The 26,147-nt window shown below is 36.4% G+C and overlaps 1 protein-coding gene across 4 annotated transcripts in view; it reads right to left on the bottom strand.

The window, feature by feature from the left end:
• NAALADL2 (N-acetylated alpha-linked acidic dipeptidase like 2) overlaps window positions 1-26,147 on the bottom strand; it is a 1,648,032-nt gene that overhangs the window by 667,174 nt on the left and 954,711 nt on the right. The gene's annotated exons all lie outside the window — the stretch shown is intronic.

Genomic DNA, 26,147 nt, shown 5'->3' on the forward strand with positions numbered 1-26,147 from the left:
GAAAAGTAATTAGGGGGCACTAGTGAATAATGCAAGGAGATCCAATCAGCCCATTCTAAAGGAGATCAGTCCTGGGTGTTCTTTGGAAGGAATGATGCTAAAGCTGAAACTCCAGTACTTTGGCCATCTCTTGCAAAGAGCTGACTCATTGGAAAAGACTCTGATGCTGGGAGGGATTGGGGGTAGGAGGAGAAGGGGATGAGAGAGGATGAGATGGCTGGATTTCATCACTAACTCGATGGACATGAGTTTGAGTGAACTCCGGGAGTTGGTGATGGACAGGGAGGCCTGGTGTGCTGCAATTCATGGGGTTGCAAAGGGTCAGACACAACTGAGCAACCGAACTGAGTGAATAATGGAGACTATGACTAAGTCATACTCAGTATAGACAGTTGCTGCTCATTGTGTGACTCTAATTAACACCTATATTTCACTTCCCAGTTACTGCTTCTGTTGTTTATTGAGTTTTACAGTGGACTAAGCAAGGCTTTCCAGATGGCTCAGTAGTAAACTAAATAAACAAATAAATAAATCTGCCTGCCAATTCAGGAGACATAAGAGATGTGGGTTCAATCCCTGGATCAGGAATATCTCCTGGAGAAGGGAATGGCAACCCACTCGAGTATTCTTGCTTGGAAAACCCCATGAATAGAGGAGCCTGGTAGGTTATAGTCTATGAGGTTGCAAAGAATCAGACATGACTGAATATGCATGCAAGCAAGGCATCAATTGGGTCTCAAACTAGACTACACCAGGAGGGTAGGAATCATGCTTATCTTTTTTGATTGACTGTCTGTACGCTTTATATATAGCAAGCACATAGTAGACATTTAAGACATTAAATAAAAGAAAAAATAACACACATGCTGATATGGCATAACAACCACATAAAGCAAAGTGAGCTATGAGAAAATATTTGGAAGGTACTTCAATAAGAAAAATAAAACATATGAATATAATATAATTTTAACTACATAGAAATAATACATAGAAAAATAAATGATGATTGATGTAAATATTCTACACTAATTGCATCTTTCCAACTCCTTTAAAAACATTCTGTATTTTTCCATTTTTAAACAAATAATGAACAAGAATGAATTTTTATAATAAAGATAAAAACCTAACATTGAGAACCAAAGCTAAGTATAGTTGACTCACGTGTATACTTTCTATAAGAAACTAATATGATCACATTCCTGTTTTTTCCCACCAATGTTTTACTGAAGATGGGTAAAGTATTCAAGGAGAGAGGAAGAATGAGAAAGAGAACAAAAGAAAAAATATATGTGAATAAGAGGGCCAGATTTAACACCGACTCTACAAATGCTCAGATTGAAGTCCTTAGGGAAGGCTTCTAATATTTAGATGCTGAAATTACTATTCTCAAAAAGAATAGTCAATGAAACAATTTTGAATGTTCTGCTTACTACAGGAGAAAATATCAAGAAAAAAATGAATGTCTCTAGAAAGCAATTTTTTAAAATACTAGAAATTACTTATTTTATTAAAGCAAATAGTGTATACTATCATGTAAGAAATGAATCGCCAGTCTATGTTCTATGCAGGATACAGGATGCTTAGGGCTGGTGCACGAGGACGATCCAGAGAGATGATATGGGGTGGGAGCTGGGAGGGGGGTTCATGTTTGGGAACTCATGTACACCCATGGCGGATTCATGTCAATGTATGGCAAAACCAATACAATATCGTATAGTAAAATAAAGTAAAAATAAAAATTTAAATAAATAAATAAATAGGCAGAGTGACAACGTAAAAATAAAATAAAATAAATTATTGAGGTAAAAAAAAAGCAAATAGTGACCATTAGTGAGAAAGAGATGCACATCAACAAAACAAAACAAAACAAAGGCAAAAAGCAATTCCATTATCTTACATGTCAAGTGGCAGCAAATATTAACATGCTGATGTTTCTAGATACCTTTATTAGGGTTTATGCACATTCACACATATATTTACAAAATACCTATGAAAAATATTATTTTGCAATATTTCTTTTTCACTTAGTATATACTAAACATGTATCCATGTTGATAGGTACACTTATGTATCACTTTAATAGATATATACTATATATGAGTGATATAAGTAATATAATATAAAAAGTCCATCAAATATTAGCAACCAACTCCTGATTATTAATTAAATTATTTAAAAAATATTACAAACTCCCTTATAGCTGTATCATTGCATAAATACCTGTTTTGATGAAATATATATTAACATGTAGATTTTTTTTTAATTTTTATTTTTACTTTATTTTACTTTACAATACTGTATTGGTTTTGCCATACATTGACATGAATCTGCCATGGGTGTACATGAGTTCCCAACCCTGAACCCCCCTCCCACCTCCCACCCCATATCATCTCTCTGAATCATCCTCATGCACCAGCCGCAAGCATGCTGTATCCTGTATTGAACATAGACTGGTAATTCATGTCTTAAATGATAGTATACATGTTTCAGTGCCATTCTCCCAAATCATCCCACCCTCTCCCTCTCCCTCAGAGTCCAAAAATCCGTTCTATACATCTGTGTCTCTTTTGCTGTCTCACATACAGGATTATCATTAATATCTTTCTAAATTCCATATATATGTGTTAGTATACTGTATTGGTGTTTTTCTTTCTGGCTTACTTCACTCTGTATAATCGGCTCCAGTTTCATCCATCTCATTAGAACTGATTCAAATGCATTCTTTTTAATGGCTGAGTAATACTCCATTGTGTATATGTACCACAGCCTCCTTATCCATTCATCTGCTGATGGACATCTAGGTTGTTTCCATGTCCTGGCTATTATAAACAGTGCTGCAATGAACATTGGGAACCAGGAAGAAATAGAAAATCGTAACAGACCCATCACAAGCACGGAAATTGAAACTGTAATCAGAAATCTTCCAGCAAACAAAAGCCCAGGTCCAGACAGCTTCACAGCTGAATTCTACCAAAAATTTCGAGAAGAGCTAACACCTATCCTACTCAAACTCTTCCAGAAAATTGCAGAGGAAGGTAAACTTCCAAACTCATTCTATGAGGCTACCATCACCCTAATACCAAAACCTGACAAAGATGCCACAAAAAAAGAAAACTACAGGCCAATATCACTGATGAACATAGATGCAAAAATCCTCAACAAAATTCTAGCAATCAGAATCCAACAACACATTAAAAAGATCACATGTAGATTTTTTGAGGTCAACGTATTCCTGTTTTTATGATTTTTAAAATAAATTAGTTTTCCTCCATAAAAGCTATTAAAAGTTATTTTCTTACCAATAGTGTATGTGAGCATTTGTTGCCTATCATTATCACCAACACCGAATACTATTACTTTTCCAAAGATATTTGTCAATACGGCAAAAATTTAGTTCTCCAAAAATATTTCATTATTAATGAAGTTAAATGGATATTTGTTGATGATTTTGGTCAATGTTATCTTTCCTCCTGAAAAATTACCTGCTTGTGAAAAACTATTTTCACAATTCCTAGGCCATTTATCCATTCATAACTACCTAATGAGTGTCACTGTCATACATGTAATTGGGATCATTGGATCATGGAGGTAAGGAGGACAATGTCTTTGCTCTTAGCTGAGTTTACCAGTGGAATGATAGATAGTTTTCTCTTTGAGTTATTGCTGTTGAGTCACTGAGCTGTTTCCAAATCTTTGTGACCCCATGGACTACAGCATGTCAGGCATTTCTGTTCTCCACTATCTCCTAGACTTTGCTCCAATTCATGTCCATTGAGTCTATGATCCGATCAACCATCTCATTCTCTGTTGCCTCCTTCTCCTTCTGCCTTCAATCTTTCCCAGCATAAGGGTCTTTTCCAATGAGTCAGCTCTTTGCATCAGATGGCCAAAGAATTGGAGCTTCAGCTTCAGCATCAGTCCTTCCAGTGAATATTCAGGACTGATTTCCTTTAGAGTTGACTGGTTGGATCTTCTTGCTGTCCAAAGGACGCTCAAGAGTCTTCTCCAGCACCAAAATTTGAGAGCATCAGTTCTTTGGCACTCAGCCTTCTTTATGTTGTAACTCTCACATCAGTACATGACTACTGGATAAAACCATAGCTTTGACATAACGGACCTTTGTTGGCAGAATAATGTCTCTGCTTTTTAACACACAGTCCAGGTTTGTACAGGTTTCCATCCAAGGAGCAAGTGTCTTTTAATTTCATGCTTGCAGTCACTGTCTTCAGTGATTTTGGAGCCCAAGAAAATAAAGACTGCCTCAAGATGGGCTCGATAAAGAACAGAAATGGTATGGACCTAACAGAAGCAGAAGATATTAAGAAGAGCTGGCAAGAATACACAGAAGAACTGTACAAAAAAAGATCTTCACAACCAAGATAATCACGATAGAATGATCATTCACCTAGAGCCAGACATCCTGGAATGTGAAGTCAAGTGGGCCTTAAAGCATCACTATGAACAAAGCTAGTGGAGGTGATGGAATTCCACTTGAGCCACTTCAAATCCTGAAAAATGATGCTGTGAAAGTGCTTCACTCAATATGCCAGCAAATTTGGAAAACTCAGCAGTGGCCACAGGACTGGAAAAGGTCAGTTTTCATTCCAATCCCAAAGAAAGGCAATGCCAAAGAATGCTCAAACTACCACACTATTGCACTCATCTCACATGCTAGTAAAGTAATGCTCAAAATTCTCCAAGCCAGGCTTCAGCAATACGTGCACCGTGGAATTCCATATGTTCTAGCTGGTTGTAGAAAAGGCAGAGGAACCAGAGATCAAATTGCCAACATCCTCTGGATCATGGAAAAAGCAAGAGAGTTCCAGAAAAACATCTATTTCTGCTTTATTGACTATGCCAAAGCCTTTGACTGTGTGGATCACAAGAAACTGTGGAAAATTCTGAAAGAGATGAGAATAGCAGACCACCTGACCTCTCTTGAGAAACATGTATGCAGGTCAGGAAGCAACAGTTAGAACTGGACATAGAACAACAGACTGGTTCCAAATAGGAAAAGTAGTACATCAAGGCTGTATATTGTCACCCTGCTTATTTAACTTCTATGCAGAGTACATCATGAGAAATGCTGGGGTGGAAGAAGCACAAGCTGAAATCAAGATTGCTTGGAGAATTATCAATAACCTCAGATATGCAGATGACAACACCCTTATGGCAAAAAGTGAAGAGGAACTAAAAAGCCTCCTGAGGAAAGTGAAAGAGGAGAGTGAAAAAGTTGGCTTAAAGCTTAACATTCAGAAAATGAAGATTATGGCATCTGGTCCCATCATTTCATGGCAAATAGATGGGGAAACAGTGGAAACAGTGTCAGACTTTATTTTGGGGGCCTGCAAAATCACTGCAGATGGTGACTGTAGCCATGAAATTGAAAGACACTTACTCCTTAAAGTTATGACCAACCTAGATAGCATATTCAAAAGCAGAGACATTACTTTGCCAACAAAGGTCCATCTAGTCAAGGCTATGGGTTTTCTAGTGGTCATGTATGGATGTGAGAGTTGGACCGTGAAGAAGGCTGAGCACCGAAGACTTGATGCTTTTGAATTGGGGTGGTGGCGAAGACTCTTGAGAGTCCCTTGGATTGCAGGGAGATCCAACCAGTCCATTTTGAAGGAGATCAGCCCTGGGTGTTCTTTGGAGCGAATAATGCTAAATCTGAAACTCCAATACTTTGGCCACCTCATGCGAAGAGTTGACTCATTGGAAAAGACTCTGATGCTGGGAAGGATTGGGGGCAGGAGGAGAAGGGGACAACAGAGGATGAGATGGCTGGATGGCATCACTGACTCGATGGACATGGGTTGAGTGAACTCCAGGAGCTGATGATGGACAGGGAGGCCTGGCGTGCTCCGATTTATGGAGTCGCAAAGAGTCAGACAGAACTGAGCGACTGAACTTAACTCTTTACTTTGTTTCCCCATCTATTTGCCATGAATGATTTGCCCAGATGCCATGATCTTAATTTTTTGAATGTTGAGTTTTAAGCCAGCTTTTTCACTTTCCTCTTTCACTTTCATCAAGAGGCTCTTTACTTTCTCTTCACTTCTTGTCATTAGAGTGGTATCATCTGCATATCTGAGATTTTGATAGTTCTGGAAATCTTGATTCCAGGTTGTGATTCATTCAGCCCAGAATTTTGCCTGATGTACTCTGCATATAAGTTAGGTGACAACAAGCAAGGTGACAATGTACAGCCTTGCTATGCTCCTTTCACAATTTTGAACCAGTCAGGCGTTCCATGTCCAGTTCTAACTTGTTTCTTGATCTGTATACAGGTTTCTCCGGAGACAGATAAGGTGGTCTGGTATTCCCATCTCTTGAAGATTTTCTACCATTTGTGGTAACCCACACAAAGTGAATGAAGTGAAAGTGAAGTTGCTCAGTCATGTCTGACTCTTTACGACTCCATGGACTGTAGCCTACTACACTCCTCCATCCATGGGATTTTTCAGGCAAGAATACTGGAGTGGGTTGTCATTTCCTACTTCAGGGGATCTTCCAGACGCAGGGATCAAACCTGGGTCTCCCGCAATATAGGCAGACACTTTATTGTCTGAGCTCCCAGGGAATCCACACAAAGACTTTAGCATGTAGTATTTAGTCAATGAAGCAGAAGCACTTGTTTTTCTGGAATTCCCTTGCTTTTTCCTATTATCCAATGGATGTTGGCAATTCGATCTCCAGTTCCTCTGCCTTTTCTAAACCCAGCTTGTATATGTGGAAGTTCTCAATGTATGTACTGCTGAAGCCTAGCTTGAAGGATTTTGAAAATAACTTTACTAGCGTGTAAAATGAGTGCAATTTTATGGTAGTGTGAATATTATTTGGCCCTATTTGGGACTGGAATGGAAAATGACCTTTTCCAGTCCTGGAAAAGTGGCCACTGCTGTTTTCCAAATATGCTAACATAATGAGTGTAGCATTTTAATAGCATTTCACCTTGACTGCTAACTCTAATTAACTAGCAAGGAATAAACAGCAGGAAAAGAATGTGAGGATAGACTCAGCATCAGTGGAAAGTGATTCTTTGAGAGATCACTGTTTTGGACAAAGAAAGGGAATGATGATCCACAGTATTTTTTTTTTTCAATCTGCTTTAGTGGAATATCAAATATGTTCAAAAATCTCTTCTAAAAAGATACAGATGATAACAATTTAATGTTTATGAAACAGTGGTTAAATTTATTTTAGTCAAAAATCACATGGAAGAGTTACATGTTTTTCTTTTCTGATTATATTAAGTAGTATGTTGAGATACCGTTTATAAGGAATATATATCATGATATACTTCTATACCTCATGGCCAATTCTGAAGCAAAGTGGTTTATTGGAAACCTATCTTTGGTTAGAGTTGATTACCTCCCTACATCCTTGAAGAGACAGTTTTATATATGAACCAACCTCCTTTTCCTGTCCTCTGCATACAATAGTTGGACCTGAAGTGGACACCTCTTCGATTTTGTCAAATCTATTTTCTGACTCTACCCCTCACTGGCCATTATAGAGCTCTTAAACAATTAGTTTAATTTAGTGACTCAATTTTAGAGAGTAATTATTGCTGGATTTCCAATAACATTGATAACAGGAGAAACTGTTTACATTATATCAAATTTTAAAAATGTTCCTTTGCATTGTTAGCATTACATTTTGAACCTGATGACATGGAGGTTGCCTCAAATGCTCAAAATATCTCCCATTTTGGTGAGATTATATTTTTAATGATACATTTAAAGAATGGCAATGACAAAAAGATGAAACCAGCTGTCCCTGTGCTGTTTGATGGCAGACTGTCCCTTGGTGCACAGGGGAAAGTCATTAGCCCTGCATAGTACCTCTCATAGCTTGAGACCTAGACTGATGATTATACTGGGGGGTCCGATACTTGAAAAGATAGGGCGAGTGTCAAGCCAAGATTCTCAACATTAAACTTCAACTGTCTTTTGCTCCTCTTTCTCAAGTATATATCTGATAAGTTTGGGGTCCTTAGTTCTTGTAAACTAAGAAAACATTTGACATAAATAAGGCCAATTGGAACTTAGAATGAAGACACCAGAAATGAGTCAGGCAGAGGGTTGTTAGGCCTGAGTGTTGTATGGTGACCAAGAAGCAGGTCACAGCCTCTGGCTAATGTGGTGCATTGACCTACAAGGCTATGTCACCTTGGAGGGGCACCATTTCCTAGTTAATACAAATCATCATATGTGCAAATAGCTTCTCTATTCAGAACTAATTGTAAGACATGTACAAACTAGTTATTTTTAGAATGTAGAAATCATGAACCTTGCCAAGAAAACTGACAACTAAAAAGGAGGAGGAAGTCAGAGAAACCAGAGATGAAAATAGGCAAGAGAAAAAATAGCACACACAGACCTCATGTCCAGCTGTGAGCCTTTCACTTGGACTGGATGAGATTTCCTCCCTTTCTCTGAGAGTGCTTCCATTATTTGCCAATAAACCAATTCATAATGAAGACAAGTGAAAACTCATGAGACTGGGATGCAGTACTGGATTTTGGTACCAACTCTAACACTAATAGCTATGTGACAACTCATAATTTTTCCAGCACTGGTTTCACCATCCATAAAATGCAAGAATTGAACAATGCTACCCTCAAACATTCATTCTTTCTTAATTTAAAAAAGCAAGTAGTTTTATTCTATGATTTTCAAAATGTTTATGGAGACATTTATTGTGCTTTTAAATATGTTGTCATATATGAAACTTGCTTTCAAACTATTGGTTGGGAATACCCTCTCCAAAACATTTTCTAAGAGTAATAAAGACATGTGAGATAGTTTTTATGATTGATTCTATCTAATATATTTTATAAATATTTTAATTTCACATTAAACTTCTATTAGATATGGAATATAAGGAAAATCAAAATACTTAGAATCTCCATATTGAAACTTTAAGTTACTGAATTGATTCTTTTGTCCTTTGAAGTACTAATTTAAATTGTGTACTAATTTAAATAGTACACTGTAAAGTGTTAATGTCATCTTTTAAAAATTATTTCTGACTGAGTCCATTCACTGTTCCCCTGAAGCTATTACATCATTGTTAATTGCCTATACCCCAATAAAAAATGAAACATTTAAAAAAAACTATATCACAGTGTTTACACTCAAAAAGATATATATGACAATTACAATAAATCACACAGGATTAAATGAAGACAACTTCAATGAAGCTATTAATACTCTGTTTAAATTGGAAATATTTCTACTCTAATAAGTACTTCAACCAATATTTTATTTTCAGGAGACAAGTTACATATCACATAAATTTACAGATTATGTTTATTTAAAATGCCCACACCCTCCAAATCACAAATTTCCCACTCCCTTTTGTTTAACTAAAAGAACCACTAAGTGCTAAGCCAACACAATTATTAACCAAGTTTTCATGGGTGCTAAAATATCAACATGCCTGAGGTAGCTGAGATAGATGCTAGAGTAGTAATCGAGAAGTGATCCTTTGTACCTCTGAGACATTTTTCTTTTCCTGTACAGAGTCAGCCAACTTCCTTCAAGCTGTGTCACAGCTTCACATCATTGGAAGCATATATAATGCCCCAAGTCTCCAAGGTGAAATTTCATTAGTATTAATTTTCCATCTTCAGTAATTAAAAATGATCTGATGGAAATTTTAGTAGCACTAGATTTTGACTTCCTTTAAGACAGTAACCTCATAGCTTCATTTTGTATCCCCAGTGCTTGATATAGTACCTGGTAACTATTGATATTTCTATTGTTGAGTTATTGAATAAATTAGTGTATATATCAATGAATGAATGAATGAATGAAAAACATAGTGCATACAGGTACAAATGTATTAAATGAATGTTATTTTGCTCTTTGGTTTCCACCCACTGGCTGGAAAACTTATGCCATAAATTATGCTATGGCATCTTATATACGTCCATTAGAATGTAAGTATAAGTATTAAGCCATCTTGTTTCTGAAATTAAAAAAAAAAAACTCAACAAAATGTGTTATCCTTTTATACTTCTGCAAAACACACACTAAAATTGGTCTATTTTGTTTAATTTTGTTTTGTATTATTTTGCTATCTAAGAATAGCGATAAGGAGTAGAAACTAGCCCCCAGGGATTTAAGTATATGAATTTGTCTTATTGACAGTGTCTTCAAGACAAAATGTCTTTGACCAAGAAATATCATCTCACATTCCTTGCTGTGAATCATGTTAGTACATTTCTCCTTGTGTAGTATGTAAAGCTCTCTGTTGCCAAATAACCCACTCTGAAATAAATGGCACTACCAATCCGTGGGTAGGACACAACAATCTTACTGAACAAACCTTACACAATGCAAAGCTCCTTCGGGATCACTCACTCAGGGGTCATAGTCTAGAACCTGAAAATGGTCCAATGGTATTATATTCCCATTGCCTTGGACAGACAAGCATATGGGAACAGGATGGCTACATGGTATTCAGATATTCAGGAAAAAAATCATTCAAAAAAAATCAAAGCCAGAGACAGTAAAAGAAACAGGACCCTGATCTGATTCCTACCACTTAACTTCTGTACTTACTGACATCTACTCTTACTTTCAATCAAAACTCCTTTTCTATTTCAGGAGAAGGATGCTGTTGCTATTGTTGTTTAGAAAATACCTTGCTTCACAGTGTCCATCAAGGGAATACTGGCTGAATTCTGCAGCTAGACTCTAATCCATTTACAGACGCTCTTAAGTTGTCAACTCACCCTTTTGAACCCATTGAATGTCAGTTGCGCTCTTTATTTTCACTGGTCACAATGCAGGAGATCTCTGAACTACCACCTGGTATCAAGAACCAAAGGAGGAAGCTTATGGTTTTCTTTGTACTTTAACCTCTTCGAAATACTGGGTTCACTATTAGAACCATTCCTCTGGCCTCCACAGCTATAAAAGTTTCTTGAGCCTTCATGTAGAAAAGAACAAGGGTACCAAAGGAGACAAATTTGGTTTTACAGATAAAATTAAGATCTATTATGTGGTGTCCCCTTAAGATTTGTAAGTTTAAGTTCTAACCCCCCAGTACACCTCAGAGTGTGATTACATTTGAAAATAGAAACTTGAAAGAGGCAACAAAGGTTAAATGAGGTCATATGGGTGGGCTCTACTCCAATATGACTAATGTCCTTATAAGAGGAGGGAAAGACATTAGAGGTCTTTGTGCAGTGAGTGAAAACACAAAACAAAAAACTTGGGGACACAGCAAGAAAGTGGCAGTCAGCAAGCCAAGAAGTGAGGCCTCAGGAGAGACGGAACCTGTCAGCACCTTCATCTTAAATTGTCAGCCTCCAGAACTGTGAGAAGATAAATGTGCTTAGGCCATGCAGCCTGGAATATTTTGTTATAGCAGCCCTGGCAAATTAATACTTTCACATGAGATAAATATCTGCCAAACTTTATATATAGATTCTGGAAAATCATGTAATTAGAATCTAGGTCTTCTGAGTCTAGGTCTTCTTAGGCCAAATCATCAAGTACTAATTGTGTACCTACTATAAGCCAGAAACTGTCTCACAAGATATTTGCTGATTTCTACTCAAAGCATCTGATATATCATTTCAATTCCCATTATTGTGACATTTTGATTCAGGAAGGTGAAGAGCTTGACCTGGGGTCAGAGATAATACATGGTAAAGTGTGTGTGTGTCTGTGTGTTAGTCACTCAGACTTGTCTGACTCTTTGTGACCCCATGGACTATAAGCCACCAGGCTCCTCTGTCCATGGAATTCTCCAGGTAAACATAGTTGAGTGGGTAACCATTCCCTTCTCCAGGGGATCTTCCCCATTCTGGAATCGAATCCAGGTGTCCAGCATTGCAGGCAGATTATTTACCATCTGAGTCACTAGAAGCCCAATAAGTGGTAATTCCAAGGATTAAACTACAGTTTTCCAAATTCAAGTCTAGCGATCTTTCCATTAAAACATACCTTTTCTATTATACATCCATCCTTTAAAAAGACAAATAGATTGGCCAAAGGGTGAATTTATTAATCACGTCAGACACTTCTTGCATGGTCTGCTTTCTGAGAAGTACTAAAATCAATACTACATGAATTATATGCCTATTTGTTTAGATTTCTAAGAAGAACTGGATTTTTACAAAGTGCATAGTGAGGATTCATATGTATTAAAACAATAAAATGTGAACATTTTATACTAAAGATTCATGGCTACTATAACATAAGAATAAACTTTTAAAAACCATGAACTAACATTCCTTAGCACATTTTTACTCTAAATTAAATAGTTCTGGAATATGTGAAAAATAAAAACATTGATCACAGGTGTTCATTTCTTAAGCATTTATTTTGACTTCAGGGCTCAAATTTTATGTTATTCTTTCTTCTTGAAACTGTTTTCCCCTATTAATAGATCTGTTATTTGGTCCTTTATGTATTGTATTGTTAGGATGCCATTAAAGAGATTCATAAGATTCCTGTTTGCTTTATCAAAAGTATTTCAGAAATAAGCTCATCTTTTTTTTTTTAAAGACAATTATGGTGAGGAATATTCACTGTAATCAGATGAGTACATCCAAGACATAATCACAGCACTTATTTCTGATTTCTCTGAACACTGTTACTTGGATTTCAAATTGCTTTACTTGATGTATCTAAAGTTACCTAAATAATTCTAGTAAGTTTAATAAGAAGTAATGATCTCCTTTTGCAAGGAAAAAAAAAAAAACTGAAGCTATTCAGAAAGTAAAGCCTGTTGTCAGAGTTCTAAAAAGCATTATCAATGTTTATTATTACATTACAGAAGAGGGAAAGAAGGAAGGAAGTAGGGAAGGAAAGAAGGGAGGAAGGTAGGGATGGAGGCAAGATGTCCTATTTTATTAAGTATTCTCATGCAGAATTATTTATTGCACTTTAAAGCTCCATGTGGTGCAGTGAGGTTGCAGAGTCGTATACAACTGAGGAACTCAACAACAACAAACATCTCATTTGGTCTGTGGAATAATGTTTATCTCACAAATGAAGTATTCATGAGATAAAGATGATTATATCAAGATCACATAGTTAATTCTCAGATTTCAGACTAAAGGAATGCGTGCTCATAATTTATTTTCCTGTGTTTCTCCCATTAAATCATATTGCTTTCAAATAAGGAAAAAAGTGTGCCTCTGCATCTTTTGTTCGTTTGTTTGTTTTTTTAAAGGTCATATTACATTATTTGAAAATACAGTGGTAGAGTGGAGATTAGCAAGGTGGACGGTTAAGAATACAATGATAGAGTGAGGACCAGCAAGTATTGACCTAAATGGACTTATTTTTAAGGAGAAGAATTTGAAATTGAGATAGGAAACCCAGTGGCTGGGGTCTTTTCCTCTGTATAGGTGGTTCATGAATGCTACATAACGTGTGAATGTTTTTATTTTATTTTTTTTCTTTTCTTTTTCAAGGGAATGACAAGAAAGAAGAGAATGTGGAGAGTGGAATAGTTGAGGAAATTTAATCTCTTTGCTTTTTTTTTTTTTGATTTTATTTTCTTTTTGTTTTTCAAGGGAACGATAAGGAAGAAGAGGTGGAGAATGAACCAGGTGGATAATTGAGGAAATGTAATTTTGCTCGGTCCTTGGAAGAAAAGCTGTGACAAACCTAGACAGCATATTAAAAAGCAGAGACATTACATTGCTGACAGAGGCTCATATAGCCAAAGCTATGGTTTTTCCAGTCATGTATGGATGTGAGAGTTGAACCATAAAGAAAACTGAACACCGAAGAATCGATACTTTTGAACTATGGTGTTAAGAGAAGACTCTTGAGAGTCCTTTGGACTGCAAGGAGATCAAACCAGTCAATCCTAAAGGAAATAAGTCCTAATAGTCATTGGAAGGACTGATGCTGAAGCTAAAGCTCCAACACCTTGGCCACCTGATGAGAAGAGCCGACTCACTGGAAAAGTCCCTGATGCTCGGAAAGATTGAAGGCAGGAGCAGAATGGGATGGCATAGAATGAGATGGTTGGATGGCATCACTGACTCAATGAACATGAGTTTGAGCAAGGTTTGGAGTTGGTGATGGACAGGGGAGCCTGGCGTGCTGGAATCTATGGAGTCACAGAGTCAGACACAACTGAGTGACTGAACTCAATTTCTTTGCAATTGTCTGCTGTTAGGTAATGGTATTGGGGAATAAACAAAACCAAACTAGTTAATCTGGAAAAATATTTTTCTTGATGTAAAATGATGAAATTTTATGAATTCTTTTCCAAAAGTAAACATTTGAGTAATTTTAAAATCCTCTTTCATTGCCATTCACTTATTAGCAGGCTGTTTGCTATTTGTTGTATGTTAGATTGTAGGAACCATGAATAAAAAAAATCTAAAATACCCCATGTTATATTTTTTTTCCAAACTGCATTAGACCTTTAAAATTTGTATAATCTCATTATTTAAAATATTAGCTTATATCTTTAAAAATTAGGATATGATTATTACATATTCCTTACCTATCAAGGAAACATTATTTTTGTTATCCTATTATTTTTCTCAATTAAAAAAAAGAAGTCTACTTCACAGAAATGATTTCTTAATCCTTCCTGAAATTAATTCACTTACTTATATAAAACCTGACATTTCAACCAGGCACAGACTTTGTAATCAGATGCAAACAGCTGAGGGATGTTCTTATTCCAGGACAAACTAAAGGATTACAGATACGTAGAGTCTTTGTAGCTTATATATTTTTAAGAAGCAAATTTGATGCATATGTCTTACAGAGAACTTAATCGCAATAGAAATAGCTTCCATATTATGCTTTCTCACATCACTAATTAGAAAGATTTATAGTTGTCAAGAAAGAATTAGAGTACATGTCTCTTGTCCTTGCAGTTTATAGATCATCACTTGCTGTCTTTGCAATCCTGTCTGGCAGAAATTGACAATGACTTCTTACAGTGCAAACCTATCAGCGGTCACAGCCACAGTTTCCGTTTCCCTGACCATGCAAAGGCTTTTGATTTTCTTGAGAATCACTTTCACTTTTGAGTAAATAAAAAGTTATTTGTATGTCATTCAGATTTCAGATATTTTTAAAATATGTAAGATATCAAAGGTGAATCTGACTCTGAGTTGCCTTTTGATAACTGTAATACCTGTTAAATCAATCTGCTATATTTTTCATTACCTTATATGAGATATACTATCGTGACTGAGGTCACTATTGCAAACTTCCCTCACTTTTTTCTCTTGCTTTTAGTAATATATTAAGACAAAATGATGGGCAGGAACATGTTCAGTTTAATGCCTGAGTGCCTGGGAAAAAAATATGATACTATGGATGTACTGTTTCCGTTTAGCTCCACTGTGATGTACAGCATTATTATACCACTGAACCAAAAAGACAAAACAGGAACAAACGTGGAAAACTGGAAGAGGAAAACATATTATCGCAACTGTCCTTATGGTTCATGGCTTCTTTCCACATAGTTCATTATTCTCTCATGACAGAATGCCTTCCTATATAGAAATATATATCCCGTATGAAAATACCTACTTTTTATTGAAGCGATAGTTAAGCAAAAGTAATTTTTAAGCCATCAAATCTACTTTCCTAGGTATTTCTAGAATCTTTAGAAGCTATTGTGTACATCAAATAGGAGTAAATAATTACTTTACTTTGTTTTCTCTTTTAATTGAATAAGTTTTGCTAATGTTGTAATAGGTTTATTTAAAAGTGAAAGTAATTTGCTATAGAACAGCAGGCTTTATAAATGGAAACTTCTACAACAGAACATTGTGAGGTGTTTAAATATTAACCAGACATATTGTTCACTCTCTACACTAAATTTCAGAAACTTAATACAAATTAAGAACATATTTTATTGCTGGATCTTGCTTACCAGTGCTAAGAAATCCACAATGTTCAATTCTAATTAAAAATGAAATTGAATTGCAATTCCCTGGAAACAAGGGCTGATCAGATTCAATAAGCTTTACTTAATTTATTTCAGAAACAAAATAATTGAATTGTTCATAAGCAAAGAAAAAAATGCTTGCATTGTTATTGAAATGCATGCTTCCAAGTCTTTTGCAATTGCATTATATTTTCTAATGTTCACAGTGATTACATATCTCATATGTATATTTCAAGATATTTAAGGATACAAGAATATATCACATACCTTTATTATTCACATCTGGAGAAATATCAATAACCTCAGATATGCAGATGGCACCACCCTTATGGCAGATAGCAAAAAGGAACTGAATAGCCTCTTGATGAAAGTGAAAGAGGAAAGTGAAAAAGCTGGGTTAAAACTCTACCTTTAAGAAGCTAAGATCATGGCATCCAGTCCCATTACTTCATGGCAAATAGGTGGGGAAACAATGGGAATAGTTACAGATTTTATTTTCTTGGGCTCCAAAATCACTGCAGATGGTGACTGCAGCCATAAAATTAAAAGACCTTTGCTCCTTGGAAGAAAAGCTATAACCAACCTAGACAGTATATTAAAAAGAAGAGACTTTACTTTGCCGACAAAGTCCATCTAGTCAAAGCTGTGGCTTTTCAGGTAGTCATGTCTGAATGTGAGAGTTGGACCATAAAAAAAAGCTGAGCGCCGAAGAATTGATGCCTTTAAACTGTGGTGTTGGAGACTCTTGAGAGTCCCTTGGACTGCAAGGAGATACAACCAGTCAATTCTAAAGGAAATCAGTGCTGAATATTCATTGGTAGGACAGATGCTCAAGCTGAAGCTCCAGTACTTTGGACATCTGATGCAAAGAACTGACTCATTGGAAGAGGCCCTGATGCTAGGAGAGACTGAAGGCAGGAGAAGGGGATGACAGAGGATAAGATAGTTGGATGGCATCAGCCACTCAATGGACATGAGTTTGAACAAGCTCTGGGAGATGGTGATGGACAGGCTGGCCTGGCATGCTGTAGTGTATTGGGTCACAAAGAGTCGGACACGACTGAGCAACTGAACTGAACTGACTGAGGGATGCATCCTAAATTATATATATAATTTTATTTTTTTTAATTTTCAAAGAAATATAAAGAAAACTATTATTTTTCATAATATTTAAATTGGATTAGTATATTTTAAAAAGAATTTTCCCAAATGCTTAACTAATGTCACAACTACTCTGTGAGATTTTTGAAATTACTCTCATTATCATTCTTATTTGCATTTGGTTTTTATTTCTTCAACTTCAGAAAATTGTCTCAGTGAGGTGTGATTTTTTTCCTATGATTCTATAGGTTGTAATAGTGAAAATAGAAACAATGATTTTAACTAGTAGGAAAATTGAAAAAAAATGAAAATTCATATAAAATATCTGAAATATAAAACATGAATGTAGGGTATACTGTTGAGCAAAGAGCAGAGCAAGTGTTTCCTTACTCCCCTCTGTGTTTTTAATTGTTTGCGATCACAATGGCCCCAGCATATCTAAGCTCAAAAATGAACATCTTCAGAAACAGTGTTCTTTGGAGATGAGGTGGGATTAAGGAGCATGATTTCAGAGTAGTCCTAGACGATAACTCTGTGCAGCTCTGGACTTTTACATAAGAATAGACATTACAATAATTGGAATGGTACAGTAATGCAATAAAGATAAGACTTCATCAAGAGACAGAGTTTACGAAGGAGAGAATGTCCAGAACTGAGCCAAAGTTTATCTAAATCTATTTCTCTAATAGTACTTTCCTTCTATAGATCAAATAATACATGAAAATATTTTGAAAGATATATACAAAATAGTATGTGTAATCATTAATACCACAATATTTTTTATTAGACGATCTCAAAGATGTTTACTAGAGTAAAAAAAGATTCATGTAATAAAGTTGTATGAACATACCAAATCAGAAAATTTAGAAAAAAGACAATGAACATTTAGAATAAAAAGAAAGATATAAAATTTTATCCTGAAAGGTACAGAATGAATTGTTCCATTAAATACCCTCGCTATATCTATTTTTCTTTTTTTTTTTAACAAGAAATTTTCTTGAAGCAAGACAAGACTGGGAAAAAAATACCTGCAAACAGATGCCTGTCAAATTAAGACAGGCAGAAGAGGAAAATTCATATAAAATATCTAAAATAAAAAAACAATTGAAATTAAGATTTGGAGCATTTCTCTAATGTTGTAGGCACTTTTTAGGTTTATGAGCAAGTTAATTATTTTGTTTCAGAAATAAATTGAGTAAATTAGATTGAATAAAAATATACACTACAGAATTATAAAACATCAAAGAAATAGATACAGGATGTGACACAAAGCTAAATAAACTAAATAACACAATGACAAAATAAAAATACAGTATAACACATGCAATATCGAGCCTTACAAACAATTATATGAGAGACCTGCTGCCGCTGCTGCTAAGGGGCTTCAGTCATGTCTGACCCTGTGCGATCCCATAGGCAGCAGTCCACCAGGCTCCTCTGTCCCTGGGATTCTCCAGGCAAGAATACTGGAGTGGGTTGCCATTTCCTTCTCTAATGCATGCATGCATGCTAAGGCGCTTCAGTCATGTCCAACTCTCTGTGACCCCATAGACAGCGCCCACTAAGCTCTGCCATCCACAGGATTCTCCAGGCAAGAATACTGGAACGCGTTGCTATTTCCTTCTCCATGAGAGACCTACCTCTTTCAGAATTGGAAGAATTTCAAAAGCCATAAAATGTAAAAGTATACAGGAATTAGATAATTAACTAATGAACTTGAGATAGAGAATTACATTTTTCACAGAGCACATGTATACCCACGAATAATTTAACATGGACTTTGTCATGAAGAAAGTCTTTTAAAAGTTCTAAAAACTAGAATTTTATTGGTCATATATTTACCATAATCTAATCAATTTGAAATTAACAGTAAAACTGTGAACAAAATTCATTTATACTCAAATCATTGGATAACAAAGCAAATGAAAAGCAGAAAGCAAAATGCATAGTAATGAAACTTTGGGGAAATGATATAACTGAATAGCTAACAATTTATAGTTCGTGTGGCTTATTGAAGAACTTAGTTCTCATTTAAATAAGTTAGTAAAAGAAACATAATTAGGAAGAGGAATTATTTAACACTAAAGCAGAAAGCAATGAACTAGAAAACAAAAATATTGAAAAGCATATATATATTTTTTTTACTATATGGATCTGAAACACTAGTTGCACATTGCAATATCCGAAAATATTAAATGGAACAAATTCATCACAACTGACAGCACACTGAAGACTGTGGCATCTGGATAAATTAAATATTTCAAAATTCGCCTGACCACGTCCCTAGACTAGGATTAGACAAAGTATCCAGCAGTGGAGCATCTGGCCCAGCAGCTGCCAAGCACACCCTCTGAGTAGAAATGAGCACTGGCTTCCACTTGGAAACTAAAGCAGAAAGTGCCAAGGGGAAGGGCCTTTAATAAAGCCAACAATGGGCAGAAACAATGCCAAATTAATACTGAAATCAGTACAGGCATTTGCCATTTTGTCTCAATTACAGAAGTCAAATCTGCAAAGCATGGAGTCATATCAGACATTTACAAAGGGTAGCAAGTTTTGAATACTTAGGTTGTAAACATTTGGACACACTAATATACATTTGTAACCTCTTTGAAGAGATTTTTGAAAATAAAGGAGGGCCAGAATTTCTTTTATATTCTCAGAGTTGAAGAGGAGATTCACTAACAGGTTCATTTCTGCAAATCAAAAAGCTCACGAAGGACGTGGATGTGAAAGGACTCAGACAGTGTTAACTCTCACCAGGCAGTGTTTCTCTTCAACTTCCCCTTCTCTCCCTTGTTGGACAAATAGTTTTTTATATATATATATATATATATATATATATATATATATATATATTTTTTATATATATATATATATATATACACACACACACACACATATATATGTATATATATATATATTCTATCCTTATAGACTCACAGTAAATACTCTTTCTTAAAATTATCAAAATAAGACAAAATCACTATCTATATTTGGTTGTATAGTACGCTTAATCTTACTATCATCTTAATATAGAAAAATAATTTCTAATTCAGTGAAGCTATTGATGAAGATGTCCTTTGGGTTACTGACATATAATTTTACAGGTATTTCAGGAACAGAATGAAAAGCTCCTTACACAGCCATAGCCTGCACGCCACTGCTGCCCTGCTGGGCATAACTAACATTTAGAAAGTAGCAGAGCAAAGCAGTAGATAAATAATACAAACATGTGAATGAGAAACTACACCATCTCAGACCTGTAAAAACTTTCACAGAATCTGCTACTGTTTTCATGTGCATTCAGTGAAAAATATCAGAATGATTGCTAGCTTCTCCAGTGTTATGATCCCTAAAGAAAACATAAAAATGAGTATGGAGGCCAAGTCATTCACTGTGTGAGACAGTTTAAGAGAAATTACATTCATCTAATTCCTATACAAAATCCTAAAAGAAAAAAATATATATAATCATGAGATTATTTGATAGAGACCCATGTCATGGCTTGGTATATATTGGGTTGACCAAACTTTTCCTTAGGATTTCCATAAGATGGTATAGAAAACCCCAAATGAACTTTTTGGCCAACTCAGTATTTTAGGGGTTACAAAAATAGAAAAACCAGGTTGGGATCTGAAATATGAGAACAGTTCTATTTATTTATATTTTTGGATGGTATACTTGTTCACACTATGCAAATCTCAAAAGATTTTTCAAGTAGGAAGCTAGTTCCAACAGACTTAAAAACTGCATAATTGCTATACAACCTATTTATTGGTTTCTAAGTTTTATCTTTAGAAAGGAAATATCACCATATCCCAGATTTTCACTTTTCAGTTTCATGCACTGGAGAGGGAAATGGCAACCCACTCCAGTGTTCTTGCCTGGAGAATCCCAGGGATGGGGGAACCTGGTGAGCTGCCATCTATGTAGTTGCACAGAGTTGGACATGACTGAAGCGACGCAGCAGCAGCAGCAGCAGCAGCAGCAGCAGCAGCAGCAGCAGCAGCAGCAGCAGCAGCAGATTTTCCCTGATAGCTCAGCTGGTAAAGAATCTTCCTGCAATGTGGGAGACCTGGGTTGGGAAGAACCTCTAGAGAAGGGAACAGGCTACCTACTCCAGTATTCTGGCCTGGAGAATTCCACGGACTGTATAGTCCATGGGGTCACAAAGAGTCAGACACAACTGAGTGACTGTCACTTTCACTTGGCATACAGTTTGCAGTTAGATACATACAATAACACAGAAAGAAAGGCACTATTAATTTTCTCATACAAATGTGGACTGAGGGCAAAAGTTTAAGTAACTTGCCTAGTCTCTTAGAAAAAAGTGGTAAAGCCGAGAAAAGAACTATGTCTTCAAAACTCATTGCTTTTTCATCATTCTGTATGACATAGGGCCTCTTGAATATTCTAAAAAAAATATGATTTCCATTTAAACTTATGTCTACAGATTATTCATAGTACCTATCAATGTCATTTATGTAATAAATTTCTTATTGCTTTTAATATGTCCTTTTAATTAGTTTTGAAATATAATTTTCCCTTTCTCCTGCCCTCCTTTAATTTTCTTACATCATTCCATTTGTTAATTATACTTGAAATTATTTATGAATATATATATATATATATAAAATATGTGAGAGAGAGACAGACAAGACAGATACAAAGACAGGAAGGAAGAGACAGATATTGACATTTATAACTCAATTTAAGCGGTAGACCTACTGCCCTAGTATTTACAAACTATCTCTTTGCTATATGCCATTTTCTAAATAATACATCAATTAGGAGTATTTTAAGTAATACAAAATAATACACAAAAAGTCTTTACCTTTTTACAGTGTATGCTATATTAACTCAGCCTATATATGGGGATTTATATATTATATATATTTTCTTAAAGGAAGTATATATTAACAATTATGTATTCAGTTCAGTTCAGTCGCTCAGTTGGGTCTGATTCTTTGCAACCCCATGGACTGCAGCATACCAGGCCTCACTGTCCATCACCAGCTCCCAGAGTTTACTCAAACTCATGTCCATTGAATTGGAGATGACATCCAACCATCTCATCCTCTGTCATCCCCTTCTCCTCCTGCCTTCAATCTTTCCCAGCACCAGGGTCTTTTCAAATGAGTCAGTTCTTCACATAAGGTTGCCAAAGTATTGAAGTTTTAGTTTCAAAATCAGTCCTTCCAATGAATATTAGTATTCAGGACTGATTTTCTTTAGGATGAACTGGTTGGATCTCCTTGCTGTCCAAGGGACTCTCAAGAGTCTTCTCCAACACTACAGTTCAAAAGCATCAATTCTTTGGCACTCAGCTTTCTTTACAGTCCAACTTTCACATTCATACATGACTACTGGAAAACCATAGCCTTGACTAGACGGACCTTTGTTAGCAAAGTAATGTCTCTCCTTTTTAATATGCTGTCTAGGTTGGTCATAACTTTTCTTCCAAGGATTAAAGGTCTCTTAATTTCACGGTGCAGTAACCATCTGCAGTGATTTTGGAGCCCAAAAATTTAAAGTCAGCCACTATTTCCAGTTTCCCCATCTATTTGCCATGAAGCGATGGGACCAGATGCCATTATCTTCGTTTTCTGAATGTTGAGCTTTAAGCCAACTTTTTCACTCTCCTCTTTCATGTTCATCAAGAGGCTTTTTAGTTCCTCTTCACTTTCTTCCATAAGGGTGGTGTCATCTGCATATCTGAGGTTCTTCATATTTCTCCCAGCAATCTTGATTTCATCCTTTGCTTCATCCAGCCCAACGTTTCTCATGATGTACCCTGCATATAAGTTAAATAAGCACCGTGACAATATACAGTCTTGATGTATTCCTTTCCCTATTCGGAACCAGTCTGTTGTTCCATGTCCAGTTCTTTTAATTTTTTTGGCAATGACACAAAAGAAATTTATTAGGATCTCAGTGAAAGTGTCATGAAGGGAGGGATGGGAGAAGAGCTAGATTCTGAGGATTCAGTTTTATTGTTGTTTAGTCACTAAGTCATTTTCGACCCCATGGACTACAGCATGCCAGGCTCCTCTGTCCACCATCTCCTGGAGTTTGTTCAAACTCAGGTCCATCGAATAATAATACCATCCAAACATCTCATCCTCTGCCACCCCCTTCTCCTTTTGCTTTCAGTCTTTCCCAGCATCAGGGTCCTTCCCAATGAGTCAGCTCTTCCCATCAGGTGGCCAAAGCATTGGAGCTTCAGCCCCAGCAATAGTCCTTCCAGTGAATATTCAGGGTTGATTTCCCCCAGGATTCACTGCTGCTGCTGCTGCTGCTGCTAAGTCGCTTCAGTTGTGTCCGACTCTGTGCGACCCCATAGAGGGCAGCCCACCAGTCTCCCCCATCCCTGGGATTCTCCAGGCAAGAACACTGGAGTCGGTGGCCATTTCCTTCTCCAGTGCATGAAAGTGAAAAGTGAAAGTGAAGTCGCTCAGTCATGCCCAACTCTTAGCTACCCTATGGACTGCAGTCTACCAGGCTCCTCTGTCTATGGGATTTTTTTTTTAATTTAAATAAATGTATTTATTTTAATTGGAGGTTAATTGATTTTCAATATTATATTGGTTTTGCCATACATCAACATGAATCTGCCACAGTTATACAGGTTTTCCCCATCCTGAACCCCCCACTCCCTCCTCCATCCCTGTACCATCCCTCTGGGTCATCTCAGTGCACCAGCCCCAGGCCTCCAGTATCATGCATCAAACCTGGATTGGCTATTTGCTTCATATATGATATTATACATATTTCAGTGTCATTCTCCCAAATCATCCTACCCTCGCCCTCTCCCACAGAGTCCAAAAGACTGTTCTATACATCTGTGCCTCTTTTGTTGTCTCGCATACAGGGTTATCATTACCATCTTTCTAAATTCCATATATATGTGTTAGTATACTGTATTGCATATTGTACTGTATTCCATATATATTGTTAGTATACTGTTTTTCTTTCTGGCTTGCTTCACTCTGTATAATAGGCTCCAGTTTCATCCACCTCATTAGAACTGATTCAAATGTGTCCTTTTTAATGGCTAAGTAATATTCCATTGTGTATATATACCACAGCTTTATTATTCATTCATCTGCTGATGGACATCTGGGTTGCTTCCATGTCCTGCCATGGAACACAGTGCCATGATGAACACTGGGGTACTCGTGCCTCATTCAATTCTGGTTTCCTCGGTGTGTATGCCCAGCAGCAGGATTGCTGGGTCATAAGGCAGTTGTATTTCCAGTTTTTTAAGGAATCTCCACACTGTTCTCCATAGTGGCTGTACTAGTTTGCATTCCCACCAAAAGTGTAAGAGGGTTCCCTTTTCTCCCCAGCCTCTCCAGCATTTATTGCTTATAGACTTTTGGATCACAGCCATTCTGACTGGCGTGAAATGGTACCTCATTGTGGTTTTGATTTGCATTTTTCTGATAAGGAGTGATGTTGAGCATCTTTTCATGTGTTTGTTAGCCATCTGTATGTCTTCTTTGGAGAAATGTCTATTTAGTTCTTTGGCCCATTTTTTGATTGGGTCATTTATTTTTCTGGAATTGAGCTGCAGGAGTTGCTTGTATATTTTTTTTTTTTTTAGTTTTTTATTTTTTAAATTTTAAAATCTTTAATTCTTACATGCATTCCCAAACATGAACCCCCCTCCCACCTCCCTCCCCAGAACATCTTTCTGGGTCATCCCCATGCACCAGCCCCAAGCATGCTGCATCCTGCGTCAGACATAGACTGGCGATTCAATTCACATGATAGTATACATGTTAGAATGTCATTCTCCCAAATCATCCCACCCTCTCCCTCTCCCTCTGAGTCCAAAAGTCCGTTATACACATCTGTGTCTCTTTCCCTGTCTTGCATACAGGGTCGTCATTGCCATCTTCCTAAATTCCATATATATGTGTTAGTATACTGTATTGGTGTTTTTCTTTCTGGCTTACTTCACTCTGTATAATCGGCTCCAGTTTCATCCATCTCATCAGAACTGATTCAAATGAATTCTTTTTAACGGCTGAGTAATACTCCATTGTGTATATGTACCACAGCTTTCTTATCCATTCATTTGCTGATGGACATCTAGGTTGTTTCCATGTCCTGGCTATTATAAACAGTGCTGCGATGAACATTGGGGTACATGTGTCTCTTTCAATTCTGGTTTCCTCGGTGTGTATGCCCAGAAGTGGGATTGCTGGGTCATAAGGTAGTTCTATTTGCAATTTTTTAAGGAATCTCCACACTGTTCTCCATAGTGGCTGTACTAGTTTGCATTCCCACCAACAGTGTAGGAGGGTTCCCTTTTCTCCACACCCTCTCCAGCATTTATTGCTTGCAGATTTTTGGATCGCAGCCATTCTGACTGGTGTGAAGTGGTATCTCATTGTGGTTTTGATTTGCATTTCTCTAATAATGAGTGATGTTGAGCATCTTTTCATGTGTTTGTTAGCCATCTGTATGTTTTCTTTGGAGAAATGTCTATTTAGTTCTTTGGCCCATTTTTTGATTGGGTCATTTATTTTTCTGGAATTGAGCTGCATGAGTTGCTTGTATATTTTTGAGATTAGTTGTTTGTCAGTTGCTTCATTTGCTATTATTTTCTCCCATTCAGAAGGCTGTCTTTTCGCCTTGCTTATATTTTCCTTTGTTGTGCAGAAGCTTTTAATTTTAATTAGATCCCATTTGTTTATTTTTGCTTTTATTTCCAGAATTCCAGGAGGTGGATCATAGAGGATCCTGCTGTGATTTATGTCTGAGAGTGTTTTGCCTATGTTCTCCTCTAGGAGTTTTATAGTTTCTGATCTTACATTTAGATCTTTAATCCATTTTGAGTTTATTTTTGTGTGCGGTGTTAGAAAGTGATCTAGTTTCATTCTTTTACAAGTGGTTGACCAGTTTTCCCAGCACCACTTGTTAAAGAGATTGTCTTTACTCCATTGTATATTCTTGCCTCCTTTGTCAAAGATAAGGTGTCCATATGTGTGTGGATTTATCTCTGAGCTTTCTATTTTGTTCCATTGATCTATATGCTTGTATATTTTTGAGATTAGTTGTTTGTCAGTTGCTTCATTTTATATTATTTTCTCCCATTCCAAAGGCTGTCTTTTCACCTTGCTTATAGTTTC

Source organism: Ovis canadensis, chromosome 1 (assembly GCF_042477335.2).
Source record: "Ovis canadensis isolate MfBH-ARS-UI-01 breed Bighorn chromosome 1, ARS-UI_OviCan_v2, whole genome shotgun sequence".
In the NCBI taxonomy this organism is placed as follows: Eukaryota; Metazoa; Chordata; class Mammalia; order Artiodactyla; family Bovidae; genus Ovis; species Ovis canadensis.